This window comes from Aythya ferina (genome assembly GCF_964211825.1).
Source record: "Aythya ferina genome assembly, chromosome: 3".
NCBI lineage: Eukaryota > Metazoa > Chordata > Aves > Anseriformes > Anatidae > Aythya > Aythya ferina.
In genome coordinates, this window is record NC_140298.1 from 35,857,225 (window position 1) to 35,871,106 (window position 13,882).

Sequence of the window (13,882 nt, forward strand, 5' to 3'; positions counted from 1 at the left end):
TTTCTTGCCTTTGTAAAGAACCGAGATAAAGACCTTAATAAAGTCACTGTGTTAGTGAAGGGTCCTGTGAAATAACTTTGCAGCTAGTCACCATGTGGTGACTTCTAGATGCTGTTCATTTTGTCAAGAAAACTGCACACATACTGGGGTAGGGAAGGGTGGGCAGGCTAGATCAAATGTACATCCTCTGCCTGTGGAGATGATTATAAGGAGGCTAATAAATCTGGATTTTGTTCACAAGCCTGCCCACCTATATCTGTAGAGAGCTGTAGCTGTATCTTAGGTCAGGGCTGTATAAGGAATAATCATTGATTCCCTAAGGATCTAATTCACCTCCCTGTAGAGAATCAGTGCACTAACTCTGATTTACTTATGCCTATCCTTGATGGCTTAGTGACTCAGTGACTCTGTGCCAGCTGCTTGCAAAGGGATGCACTTCACGCTTGAAAGGTACATCTCATGGGGAATTCACCAACATGCAATTGTGTCTTGATCTAACCAATTTTATAAAGTGAATTAAAATTATTTTACATATTCTGTCTGTGGAGGATCTAGAATTTATTTGAAACATATTTTCCCTCAGGAAAAAGACAACAACAACAACAAAACCTATGTATTACTCCTCCTGTTCTCAAATTGTTTAAAAAGTAAAGGATGCTATAATTAAAGCCTGTTTTTCATGATGTTTTCTGAGTCTGTGAAGTTTAGTAGGATCTAGGGAATGCATTTTGTTACACCTTATATTCTTTTGTTGTTGTTGTTCCCAGTATATCTCTATTACACTGATAGAAAAATATGTCCACTCTTTCTCCATTGCCAAACATTGTGCAGCAGGTAAAGTGCCCGTTCTATATGTTGAAGTAACTGAGAGTGCCAAAAAGAAACATTTTTGTTACCATCAGACTAGATCCAGGTCAGAGCTAGGAGGGAAAAAATCATCCCGTCTTTTCCCTTCCTCAAAGAAGGTATGTGCTGCAGTAAATCACAGCTTAAGCCTTAGTTACCTGAATTCTACCTGCACCCCACAGAAAGGGAACAGACCCATGTTATGCCTTACACCAAGGTGTGTTCCGGGGTGCTCGCGTTGCCTTCATGGATCAGAGGGAGGTCCCTCTGGTGGCCAGCGCAGCGCTGCACGGTGCTGCACATCCAGAAACACAGTGGCTGGGCTGCAGGGACGTCGGTACTGCCCACTCCATGTGGAAAACACGCTAATAACCATTACCACTCCCACCACCTATTTAATGGGAAAGAATATATCTAAACCTCCAGGCCAGGTGTACTGCATCCCAGCCATGCGTAAGGGAGTTCCTGAGGGAGAGGTTCTGGCAGGGCTCTGTGGCCCTCATCACACTGTCTATACCAATGTTAGCAGTATGGGACTTCACAGCACCAGGACCAAGCTGAGAACTCGTTGGTGGATGTCCTTGCCTGTGGCACAGGGTATCAGTATGTCCCCAACAGCCTACACCTCCATCAGCTAGCCAAAGCTGCAAAGAGCAGTCTCCAGGGCAAAAGTGGAATCCACACCTGTCCCACCAGTGTCCAAGTCCCATTCAACCCAGAGCTGGGAAGATTTGTGCTGGATTAACCACCCTCCTATGCAAGAGAGCTAATTCTGGACTTGGCTTGGGAGGGGAAAATGGGCAGACATCAACCTCCACCAAAATGTGCCAGTAGTATGCAAGCTATATAGTGCACCATAGTCCATCCAAAATGTCAGGCAAAGTGCCTGACAATTTCATTTTAATTAATTTTAGCACTGACAAGGCTGCCCAGGATGAGAGATCAAAAGCTTTGTAAAATTCAGTTGTGAGCGTTTGGCTCAAGGCATTGGGGTAGCTTTAAATACTCTTTTAGGACTGAGACTGCAAGTGAAAAAAATCCTGAGCTGAATAAAGATCAAGCTCAAGCTTCCATCCAAAAGCAGCCCAACCCCTGCCTCCAAGAAATTGACTTTCCACTATAAAGGGACAAGTGGTGCTGGGGATGCTCTGCCCTGCATTGTATTACTTATGGCTTCAAAAGGCTGAAGTTTGCAGTATGCAGCTTGATGCTTCAAAAAGTAGAGGAAAATAAAAACTAATAACTGAATCCCTTACACAGAAAACTGGCAATACAACAGTGACCTCATATGCCTTTGCTGAAGCTCTGTATTGGTAGCAAAGAAAATCAAAACAGGAGAAAAACATGCAATCTAAATTACAAAAATGAAACAACAAAAACCTTAAGGATAAGGAAAGATATCTTAAATGTGGGGGAAAAGATATATCTTAGGGAAAGAGAGCTTAGCAGATAATACTCTTTCATCTTTCCATCCTACTGTTTCCCTCCTCCTGTTCTCCCCTGAACAACTTGGGTGATTGGTCAATTAAATCCAACAGGCAGATGGAGGCCTTAGAAACATAAAGAAGCTAGAAATGTTAAAATAATCAAATAAACAAACTTAACAAAAAACAACAGAAGGAAGAACTACTTGAGGAGAGCAAGTTCTGCAGTCCATGTGGGGAGAAATAAATGTCCCATCAAAGGGGGAGACAAGATATTAACTGGAAGCTGGTCCTCTGCAGACTCTTGATTCAGCCAATCCCCATAGATAGCACTGTCAAATACAAGGATCTTCCGTGCACAGTGCTCAAGGAGCAAGCTATTATTTTGCTTTATGGAGTATGTTCGTGTAGTATGAAAAGCTCCTCAGTAGGAAAAATAAATCTCTGTATTGCAAAGACAAATGGATGAGTGATGAAAAACATCTGTTCAAGATGCAGAAAGCTAACCAGTATTAGATATTTGACCTCAATCACCAAAACTCTGCTTCTGTTTATGTCATGGCAAATAAGGTGTTCTAAAACTCCTTGTACATGAGCCACGGGACTGCTGAGAGATTAAAGTGAATAGTGTATGAAATATGATCTGATAAAAGTAGCAAAAAAGTGCTGCAGAAATTACGCAATCATGAATTTGTAATGCATTTTCAACTAAAGGAGTTATGCTTTCTTTTAACTAGAATGAGCACTATGTGAAAGTTCTGAGAAAAAGTGTGAGTAATATGGTGAAAATGAGTGCTTTTCTGTTTTTCCTAGAAAGTCACAACGTTTGCCTAAACACTAACCTTCACTTTTGTCATCCAAGCAGCCATTCTTACCTCAAAAGTGTGTTGGTACTGAGAGACACAGATTAAGCAAGGTGGCTGTGCCCAGCCTGCAGGAGGAGTGGGATTTTCTTTGGAGGAGTGGTCCTAAACCAAATGATTGCCTTTAAAGCAGCCTGCAGCTGACATAGCACAGAAGAAACCAACCCATCAGCAACAGACCCTACACTTTAAGCTCTGTAAAGGACAAACAAATAGGCAAAGCTATTCCTTTCATCAAAGAAAATTATACATATGTCCCATGATACGATATACTGCATGTTGACATAAATCTTTGTGAATTAGGACAATATTGTGAGCTGTTTGCTGGTCTTGGAGGTGGCTGAGGAAAAAGTAGCAATGCTCTTCTACCCCCAACCCATGATTAACTAAAGCACTTCAGCCACAAGGAGATATGATGATGCTTCACGGGACGACAGTCTCACAGGGAATCTGGTCCCACAGGCAGAGAACAAAACTATGGAGGGCTCTGGTATTACCACATCTGTGGGGCATTCTGGCAGCATGGCATTTCTCACTTCAGCGGTGAACTGTCACAATCAATAAATTAAACAAACCATGAGTCTTGAACAATGAGATAATTAAGATGGTGCAGACAGGAAAAGAGCAACAACACCTTTTTTTGATGACTAGTCTTCACACATACGTGTATTGAAGGGTCATCTGTGGGTAGGGGAGTTATCTACAGAGACCCTATTTCCAGTCCCTTCTTGCTGCTGTATGCAAAGGAACTTTACACTTTATACTTCTCATTTTGTGTTGTAGAGGCTGATAGATAAATCTCACCTTTATTTTCAGCAACTAACTTGCACTCTCGTTAAGCAAATTTGATTGTTTTTCCTACAATCAAGAAGATTTATGAATAAAAATTATATTCCTTTTAGCATCTATGCAGTGACCTCAGTCCCAGTTTATGTATTTCTGCCAACAAACAATCATTAATTTATTGTATTTACAGTCAATATCTGATGCCATTCTGCCCCCTCTATGTTAGTATCTGACCTTGCCTTATTCCATTCAAAACAAAGTTGGCTTTTATGCTGCCTGTGTAGCAGCCTAATTTAAAGGAACACTAAATCAAGGAAAACTTTAAAACAAAACAACTAGACTATAAGACATATATATATAAACAAAAGTCAGAAAGAGTTCTCTCATAAACTCCAAAGAAGAGTAGAAATGAGCAGGTGTCTAAAACCCAGGAGGTCTCTAGAAGTGTCTTGCAGCTACCCAGCTGGTAGGTAGCAGATCAGGTGTTAACATGAACAAATATATTTCCTGTGAAGTCACTGGAGGTTTACTGTCTTAAGGTAACAGAAAATGTGGTTGTTTGTATATGTTGAACCACTTTGTTTTAGTGCATTTCTACCATCCCCACAAGTATTTTCGTATGGGGATCTTCACATGGAAGCATTATCTGTTCAAGGGGATGTGAAAGTTTTCTGAGCAATAAATTTAGGGGGAGGGAAGAGTTTTTTTTCTCACTGCAATGATGCAGTGGAAGAAGTACTGAAGGAAACTCCCTATTCTTCAGGTGAATGGTTAGTCCAATAAATTCACCAAATAGCAAGAAATCTTTGAAAGGTTTTGTTTGCAGAGGATGGTCAAGACAATTTACATGCACAAAATGATAAATCACACACACACACAAAATCTGTTACCATTCGTTTCCAGCCATTCTAAATATGTTACTTACAAATACAAAATCTCATAATGGATATTCAAAACCTTTTAAGGGGTCTTTAATAACTAAAGTGAGTTTTAAAAAAAGTTTCAAAATCATCTTCCTCATGGAGGAAATGGTTCAGAGTAAGGAAACAGTTCAAAGATGCCAGAGTATGAGAGAGACGTCCTATAGGACAGTAGGAGCTTGAACAAGCATATATGGATGTTACACTTCTGATCTTCCTTATTCTATCCATGTTGATTTTTGCTGAGAAGTTAGAAATAAGAATTATTTCTATTTTGTGGGAAGCTCAGATGAAAGTAAGGCAAACCCAGAAAAACACAGCATGATAAAATTCACGATGAGCAAAAATTTTACCACCTGTGACGGGTATGAAAAAGGGCTCAAGGAGTTTGGGTTGGGAAAATGGGATATAAATGTCTACCTAAAAAGGAAAATGATATGCCAAAGGATGACATTGTAAAGCAAATCAGTCCACTAGAATAGCACTTTGCATTTTGAAGTGAACTCACAGGATTTACAGTGGAAAAGAAGATTTTTGAATGCAGGACATACAGTGAAGTATGCAGCTGCTGCTCAAAACTTAAACACTTTCAAGACTGTAACTTTAATATATACAGCTTTTAAACAAAGCTGGGCAGCCCTGACTTACATTCTGTGGCATATCTCATTGCTTGGCTAAGGCACACATTAAGCAAATATGGGATTGTCACAAGTAATAAATGAGTGTTTTCACTTCAAACAAGCACATTTGAAAATGACTTTTAAACATTAATTATGCAGAGAATAGCTATGAAGTTTCTTAAATAGCAATCACTTGTTGCTGTTGTTTCTGTGCAAAACATTTCTAAGTAAAATAAAATGAATATTTGTTTATAACTCCCTTGATTTTGGAGAGTTTCATTTCTTTGAAGTTCTTCCTAGAACATGATTCATAATAGAATTACTGGGAAGGTTAAACCAAAAAGCGTTGCATGACATCCAGAACAATCTCTGTAATGTTTCTCCTCTTTCACTAGAACAACCTTTTGCATTTCAATACTACTGTCAGACAGCCACCTCTACATTGATGGATGAAAAATTTCAACATGTACAGGCTTGCTTCAATAAACAAAATGCACAACAAGGACACAGATGGATTTGTTTGAGACATATTTACTTCTTACAGTTCTTTGCTACACCTGCGTCTATGCAGACCCGATATTTCTTTGGCCATTGTGTTATTTGCACCATATAAGACCAGGACAAAAATTTAATGTGTTGATTACATTTATAGGTGACTCAACAAAGCTGTTTACACTTTTGCAGATTGCTCTTCACAGAATTAATTTAAAAAAAAAAAAAAAAAAAAAAAAAAAAAAAAAAAAGAATAAATAAAATTTGCCTCTTTGCCCCCAGTCAAGGAGAAAACAAATGTTAATACTAGAATTTCTCCAGGGATAAGAAGTGCAGCCCTCGCAGTATTTCTGCTCCAGAGACCTCACTACGTGCTATTTGTTCCCATCATATAGGGTCATGGTAATATCTTCCGCAACAGAAAAGGTCCCTAGCTGCACTGTGCCAGGAGTGCTTGTAAGTGACATTCAGGAAAGCAGGAAGGACAGTTGGTAGAGTCACTAGAGAGAGTACTCAGGGAAAGAGCAGGGGGTGCTTCTCTCTGCGTGGCACTCACCTCCTTCATGATGGATTAAGCCACACAAAGCAGATGATCAGAAGGATGGTAAATGACAATGAAAGATTCACAAAAGATGAAGGGTAAGGAGATTAATAAGCAATGCAATTTTAGAGGAGTCACAAGGTCAACTGGTAGTACTTCATGTGCACAATAATTAGCAGGGGGAAGAATAAATATCTTTTTTTTTTCTTTCTTTTTTTTTTTTCCCTCTCCTCCCTCCCTCCGTGTTACTTTGGCCTTGGTACCATTTTGGATTTCACCCAACATCCACAGTAACAGCTCAAATTTACTGCATATATTGTAAAAGGAAGTGATAAAGCAGGAATAAATTATACAAATGAAGATACAAATCTATTTTTCTATGGCAACAAAGCTCCTGAAACTGGGACTGGTTAATGCAGGTGTAAGACGGTGTTTGCTGTCTGTAACTCGCTCCAACTATACAACAGAGGATATAACCACAGGGACAATTCGGTGTTACAGTGCTTGGTATTACAATGAGTAACTTCCACATGTCTTTCATTCCTTCTATATGCCTGCCAAATAGTAGTCTGAAATCCTGAATTAGGCTCCACAGAAAGGCATATACAAGAGCCGTTACATCTATGAAAACCTTGGTCTAAGCAAGGCCCTGGAGAAACGTGGAAGGTAGTTGCCTAATTGCTAAGAGAAGAGAGGTTTCTAATTTAGGTGAGAATCTGCAGCCTTGAAACCTTATATGGGTAACTAGATTCCTAAATCATCTCTTTCAGAAACAGAGCAGAGGTGCTATCAATATTTTAAATCATATTTTAAAGCATATTCTCAAGGGAAGGAAGCAGTGTTCTTTATTGAATACCCTGTTAGACTATGTTGTATGTATTAGAAATTTCTCCAGAACAACAAGGGTGGAAACATTCATTTCACAAAGTCAGAACAATGTCCCAACCACTCACTTCCAGGCTAATCTGGTACGGGCACTAAACCCTTCCTATTAAAATATTTTACTCTGTTTGAGGAAATTGGATGCACTGAAATGAAGAGTGACAGATTGGAAATACAAGTTAAACCAGTTCCCTTAGGAGACCTGGGATCCCATCCATACTCAAAAGACAGTATGTGTATCTTATCTAATAAATGTCTTGCACAAAACACAGAAGACCTCAGGATTTGGGGCAGTATTGAAACCATCTTTCCTACTGTGTGAATTATGTACAGAAAGGAGAAAAACTCTCCCTGATATAAGGTGTAGTCCTGCAGACAAGGTAAACTGTACATATTCATGGTCAGCTGGAGAAGACAAACTACAGCAGGATTTGCTATGTGTGACTTCTATGAATTTATTCAGTGCAGGCAAGAATGAAGATTCCTGATCTTACAGGGGAACATTAGAGGAATATGGAAAACACATTCGTTTATAAACATTAGATACCTGTGAAATTATATTACTGGCAAACAATCAACTTAAAATTATTTAGGGTTGAATTATCGAGAATACTACATAGTAAGGAGGAACTCTGCTGTTGTAGCTGTGAATGTGGCAGAATGAACCACCACTGCTTTATCTCTTAGGACAAGATGAACAGAGGATCCAGCAGAAGTTGGCAAGGTGGAAGACGCAGGGCAGGTCCTGGTTCACCACTGGTGGGTAATTCCCTGAAGAATTTGCCTCAAAGGCACAGTTTGGATTAGTCTAAGAGCTGCTTCAGGTATATCAGGGCTAAAACATGTTAAGAGTTGAGGCTGAGGCTTGCTCCCCAATTAGTATTTTACCCCTTCCCCAGCCTTGCAATGAGCAGAACCATGACACCCCAGTAAGCCTGGTACTAACTCTGACAGGAGTAGAACACAGAAATTGAAGAGAATTATATCAAGACATCATATCAAACAAGGTGTATGCCTCTCCAGAATGATCAATTTAAAACTTGGAAAGCGGTCAATGGGGACGTCCCCAAAAAGGAAAAAATAAGGGCACTGATTTTACAAAGTAGTAAAGCAGTTTTAACAAAAGGTGCACATAGCAGCACTGAAGCAATTGATGACAGCTCTATGTTGGACATACGGCAGAAAAACAGAACTACACTGTGAGAGTCTGAGTAGATGGATATAGCCAAATTTCTAGGTAAAACTTATGTGATTCCTCAATGACAGGAGCAAAACAGGAAATTGAAGGCAAAAGAAACTTGGTCCAGCTTTATTTTGTCTGGAGGGTAAGAGCAGGTATGAACATTATCTGTTGTGTGTGGAATAGTTTTAGTTGTCTAGAAAGAAACAACAAGGTGAAGAAAAAATGAGGTGATAAATGTTCACTATGTAGATAGCTAAGATATGACCCATCATATTCCCCATTTTGATTCCCAGGTAAAAACTGCCCGATATTTATTTGAGCTCCTCTGTTCTATAATGAAGGTAAAACAACAAGCAGTTGTGAGGACTAAATGAGAGAAAACAAGCAATTTAGTCTTGTAAGAACCCTAGCAATAAAATAAAATATAATAAATAAAATAAAAACACATGGGACACTGAAAGTTAAAAGACTATACTGGTTCAAAAACAAAGGTATATAAGGGGGCCTTTGGTTTATTTTAAAAGAAACAATTTATTTATTTATTTATTTTTAAACCAATGGAGATGTGATTGATGATCTGGGACAATCTTCTGATAAAAATAGTGGAAGTAAGAACCTACCTCACTTCAAGAAGGCACCCAGAATGTTTCTGAAAGGGTTGAAATGTTGTGATTGCTGCAGCAAAATTGTTTCAATTGCCCAGGAAATCAGACGTTTTCACTCCAACATTTTTACTATCAAACCTGCATCTAGCATTAAACTAACAGGTCCTTCAAGAGCTATGGCAGGAAGACAGGGACACATGCAAGCTGGGGAGTGACTCCTCTCCTGAATTTCATATCTGGTGACTCTGATATCTTAAGTCACCTCCCTGTTTAAGGAGAACGACGGTGCTGAGTTGCTCAGTGCACTTAACCATCCTCTTCTGAAACAGGAAGGGAGTAGGTACATGTGAACTTTCCTTCAAACTCAATACATTCTGAGTTTGAGGGAAGACAGAAATATAGAATGAGAAAAGGAGGGGGGAAAGGAGTCCTCCATCTCCCTCATTTTTTTCCTTTTTTTTTTTGTGTGTGTGTGTGTGTGTGTGTGTGTGTGTGTGTGTCTGACTGTAAAGCAACATCAGAAAGAGGGTCTGTTTTCCCAGTGAAGGGTTTCATTTCCAGTGATGCTTTTCATGTTTAAAATTAGGAAACAGTATTTTATATTGTGGGAATTAAAGAAAGCAGAATGACTGGGATTTATGGGCCAGTCTTTTGCACTCTTGCAGCGCAGTGGTAATTGTAAAGAAGTCGCGCATACTGTGACAAACAGAAATATCTCTAGGGTGTTCACCTGTCAAACAATTTCATTCACATCTCATCTGCCTTCTGAATGAGATATGAAAATGAGTCTGCTAAATTACTTCTGCTGTCAAAGGAGAGGATGGATTCAGTCCCCTTTACATTGACAGTGAACTTTTTACAGTCTTTGTCTGAAGAGTGAGCACACAGAGTTTGACTTTATCTGCAGGGAATTAACCTTATCCCATGTGTAGAGAACAAGGAGATATGTCCAAAAGACTTTCAGATGTGGTTCACTGGACCTAAAGTAATAAGTACATAAATATATAAATAAAAGTAAACATTTAACTTTCAGCTCTTGTCTGCCTTCCTGGCTCAACTCATTGTGCAAGCCATCTGAATGACAGCTCTGTCTGGGAAGAGGAAAGGTCCCAGCACTCCCTGAGCAATTGTTTTAAACAGGAAATTAGGATTCAGCAGTTTACAGAGGGAAGGAAGGTAGAGACATCAATGTGTTTGAGGGTGAGGAAGAGTTAGGAAGCAGCTGTGAGAAAGATTTGCCCATTTCACTTACAGAAGTAACTACAAAGCCATCACTCTCCAGCCAGACTGAATTGGTGACCTGGAAATGAGAAACAAACATTTCCTTGCCCTCTGCCAAAAATTCACTCAGTCTTTACATTTACTTATTTATTTTCTTTAATAATTTATCTTTCAAATCATTATTTAGCCATCAAAGCTCCTGTGAGCTCATCATCTCCAAGATAATCTTTAGTGACAAGCAGAATTAATGAAGCAGACAGGTCTGTTTATAACAACCACATGTATACCACAGTCTCCCATTTCCATTGCCACAACTCTGACATGTCAATTTCTACCACTTCACTCTTTCCACCTCTTATATTTTGTGTATTCAGCCCCTTGTTCTGCAAACCAGGACCTGCTCAGAGCAAGGATCTTCCTAATGTGCTATATTCATACGTATCATGAACAAGTATACAGAAAACGGTACCTCCCGCAGTGAATTCACAGTGACAGCTTTGTGACAGTGCCTGTTGTAGAGACATCTAAACTCTGAAGGTGTCAAAGGTAAGGACAATTCTGCTCTGTCTGAGCATTCATAGACATGTGAATTGGGGCAGCAGCCAGAGACAAGAGACTGGAGAGCAGCACAGAAGTTCCTGAGCTAAAAAAGCCAGAAAATGGTAAGCGTACAGACCAGCATTGATCGAGCAGACTGAGTCAGAATCTGCTCATGAAATCCATTTGCTTGCTAATAAAGCCTACAATGACATTTTTTCCATCCCTCCTGTAGTAGCTGGCTGTGCTATTGCTTATCAAAGAATGAGATAAAGAAAACAACAAAGAGCATGAGCATGGCACTCAGTGAAGACAGTATTCATTTGAGAGACAGTTGTCTGGGTAACAGCCTTGTTCCCTGAATTATTTGTGCATTTTTAGCCATTTTTCATTACAATATAGGGGTGTGGGCCACAGTTTAGGACAACCCTCTCCCAGAAGATCCTCTTTTATTTTCACAGTCCTGGTTTATATTAATTTGTTGCCATAAATGCTGTATCAATCAAAATGTCATACTCTTGTTCAATTAAATCAGTGAAAGCCATTGTGACTACTATGATTTGTGCAGCATCCAGTGCAATGAATGTGCTTTGGGTATGGCAGCCCTTCAACGACATGGCGAGAAGAACATCTTGCTTCCAGGATCTCAAATGGCTTCAGCAGGAGATGTGCTGAGAAATTCAGTTCTATCCAAACGGACGCAGATCTGAGCACCCAGAGGAAAGCACCTGGCATCTTAGAAGCCTTAGTCCTACAGAGAGATTGGGTTCTGAACAGGAGTTTTCTGGGTCATACAGCTGATTTTCACAGAATCATAGAATGGCTAAGATGACTTAAGATGCCTTTTACATGCTTAAGTCTTTCTGCTAATCTGAAATGATTCTGCTTTCATGGGTATTTAGGCACTTGTGCTGTGGGCTCATTAAGATTTGATTAGCACATTCAGGAGTCATGAAAATTGCTTTGAAAAAATATTATTTTGAAAACACTCATGGCCTTGTACACTCCTCCCCTTTCTCCAGCCTTTCAAATGCTTAGGGAAACACAATTTTCACAATGCACCTGAAGGACAGCTTCTCTTTTCAAGTTTGCTACAGCAATATAATATTAATGCAACACCATAGGGACTGCAAAAAACAAGTTGACATCCATGGTGGTATTCACATAAAAAGGGAAGAGTTTCCTAAGACATGCTGCTGCATGATTTGTTGGTGAGTAAGCATAGGAGCAGAGGCACAGATTCATTTACCAGGGTTCTCCAACACACTCAGAAACCTTTGGATTGAGGTTGTTGTTCCTCCTAATATAGACTTTAAGTAACTTTTTATCATGTGTTTACATAGCACATTATGGACCAATGACAAGCCTTTGCCCAAGGGAACCTGTAGTTTCAGAGATGCAGCCAAATGCTAATTAAACTGAAATGTAGCATTTATTTGCCAGTACAAGTCTCTTCTGCAGTAGATCTTTGCATGTGCCCATTATTGCTGCACAAAAGACACAAAGTCCCTGGTGTTCAGAGCACTCATCAATTAAAAAACAGATTAAAACTTCAACATTATTACAGAAAATGAAGGAATCACAGACCTTTAGGTCCTTGGGCTCCAGAATGTTTAATTTAAAAAACCAAGAGGACTATCTCTGCAATAATGTTATATTACTATATTTATTACCTTTTCTGTCTCTACAGTAACAACTTTTTCTATAACCATAGATCTCAAACTACTCGCATTACTATGATGATACAATTTGTAATGTTTAGCCATAGGGTAAGTATAATTTCCTTTATGAATTGAATACTTATGTTCATTACAGTAAATTCTTTCTTTGAAAGACTTATTTAGATTTTAGCAGTACACCTGCAGTTCATTGACATTCCAAAAAGATAAGCCAAATTGTCTGTCTCAAATTATTAAACCTCTTACTTAAAATTTCTTCTGTAAGTGGAAATAATGATATCTAATGATTATGTAATAACTATGCTGGTTTTAAGCATAAAATACATATTTTGAACTGTGAGCATATATCTTAGAAGAGCTCTATTCTCTGAGGAATCCTTACCCTGCTTATTATGCTTAGATAATTTAAGATTTTATGAAAAACACTTAATATTTAATTAACATTTGTTTGTTTGAAGACAGGAATCCTAAAACCATGAACTAACTGTAATTAGCCTGGTACCATCAGCCTGTCCAAACACGTGGCTGAGAATAACAGAATAGCTCACTCCCTTAGGAGCTATTTGTTACAATGGGCTGTTAGCAGTGAAACCTATAGAAAAACATTTAACTATCACCGCTGCTCCTAATCTTCAGAAACATTTAAACATCAAGAGAGAGAACTTTATCCTATAGTCTCAAAATGCTAATCAAATAAGGACTGCAGCAAATGAATCTGAAATACAGGTTGCCATAAGGACTTCTCTGTGCTGTTGAAAGTGCTTCACAGCCCGGGGTCAAGTGGAGCTGTGAAGAGCAGGATATTTTTTTCTCCAAAGTATGAGCTCTAGGACAGAGCCTGGAGCCACACTTTGGACAAAACCTGAACTTCCTGAGGATGCCTAAATTCCCAGGTACTGACACTGGGGCTGATGGATAGTGCACACATCAGAGGTGATGACAGAAGTGCTCTTCTTCCACTTAGTCTTCACCAGACAGTACTGCACCTAAGGAATACCACAGACGCTTTCCTAAGGTAACAAACTGCCATACAGGTCAATTCCAAGCTAAACGAAACTAAAAGGCAGAGACATTTTTCTATTTAAAGTAAAACCTAAGTAATTTATTGACTGCTTTTTATGTAATCACATGTCTAGAACACCATTGTACTGTACTGGATGAACACATCTCTAATTCAGGCCATTAGCAGCAAAATAGTTCACGGGTTCTACCAAAAATAACATTTGGCAAGGCATGCCAGAAGACTCAGAAAGCAAATGCTGTCACCAGAGCTGTGACTTGAT

The 13,882-nt window shown here is 39.1% G+C and overlaps 1 protein-coding gene across 15 annotated transcripts in view; it reads right to left on the bottom strand.

The window, feature by feature from the left end:
• The window catches only part of LRFN2 (leucine rich repeat and fibronectin type III domain containing 2), a 220,164-nt gene that overhangs the window by 161,814 nt on the left and 44,468 nt on the right, over window positions 1–13,882 (bottom strand). The window contains exon 3 of one of the 15 annotated variants that reach the window (XR_014690660.1): window positions 3,219–3,681. The exons of the other annotated variants lie outside the window; for them this stretch is intronic. The gene's annotated coding sequence lies outside the window, so the exon portion shown is untranslated. Of the gene's footprint in view, window positions 1–3,218; window positions 3,682–13,882 lie in introns of those variants that run through there. 15 annotated transcript variants of the gene reach the window in all.